We start from the raw sequence: 1293 nt of genomic DNA on the forward strand, positions 1-1293 counted from the left end.
AGGTAGATTATATTCTCAACTTCTCGTGTAAACTTTTAACAAGCTATTCTAAGCTTCATAGATATTTAGGAGCAGAGTGGATTGCATAAGTGATATGAAGTATTATCATAAATATGACTAATTTTTAATTTTTAAATCTTTTTTTTTTAACTTTCTCCTTCCGTTATTAAAAGAGGTGTGTGCCGAACATTCAATACAAATATGTGTGTGTGTGTGTGTGTGGAGGCGCGTGGCTTAGTGGTTAGGGCGTCAGCATTATGATCGTAAGATTGTGGTTTCGATTCGTGGACCGGGCGACGCCTTGTGTTTTTGAGCAAAACACTTCATTGTAATATTTATTGTGCTTTTAATTAATAATTTTTTCTATATGTGACAGTGGATTTTCATCGATGAGTTCATGAACTTTGGTTCTTTTCCCTAAAACTATATATTTATATATATATCATTATAAATATACAGGGATTAGCAATTGAGTTGCTTCTCCTGAACTACTGAACTACTTGGCAGAATTGTTAATTATTAATTCTATTATTAATTGACGATTCTCTGCCCTTATTCTTGTATATATATATATATATATATATAAGGTTGAGGAGGGTATTGAATTTAACCAGTAAGTGCTGTATACCGACTAGTTTTGCCCCAGTCGTTGTATGAACAGGATTGGGGATTATAAGTCGTGTATTAGCGTGTGTATATGTAAATATATAAAAATAAAAAGATAAAGAGAGCAATGGATAGGGTCTTACAGCTGTTTCTGGGAAGATCCAGTATGTATGCATACATGCATGCATGCATGCATACATACTTGCCTGTATGCATGCACGTGCGCGCACACACACACACATACATACATACATACGAAGCTATACGCATACATAATTTGCATGCGTATTATACGCAAACATCACCATATTTTATAAATCTCTCTCTCTATATATATATATATAAAACTGAGTGCATGCGTTTTAGGCCGTTAAACATGGTCTAGAAAAACCAAAGACAACACGAGACTTCTTTTCAAAAATACACAGGGATATTCCGTTTTCAACTGGATGTTGTAAAGCATCCACTCCCGTGCTGCATCGCTTGAATCAAGATTACAATAATGAATCGTGAGTTTCCGCCCTTGCACCATGTTCGAAAGTTCAAATCTAGGTGAAGTAGAATTTGCCTATCAGCATCTCTGAATATTATCTCTTATCGCTTACTTGTTTCAGTAACTGGACTACGGCCATGCTGAAGCATCACCTTGAAGAGATTGTAGTCGACCGAATCGACCTCAGTTCTCTT

This window comes from Octopus bimaculoides, chromosome 23, assembly GCF_001194135.2.
Source record: "Octopus bimaculoides isolate UCB-OBI-ISO-001 chromosome 23, ASM119413v2, whole genome shotgun sequence".
NCBI lineage: Eukaryota > Metazoa > Mollusca > Cephalopoda > Octopoda > Octopodidae > Octopus > Octopus bimaculoides.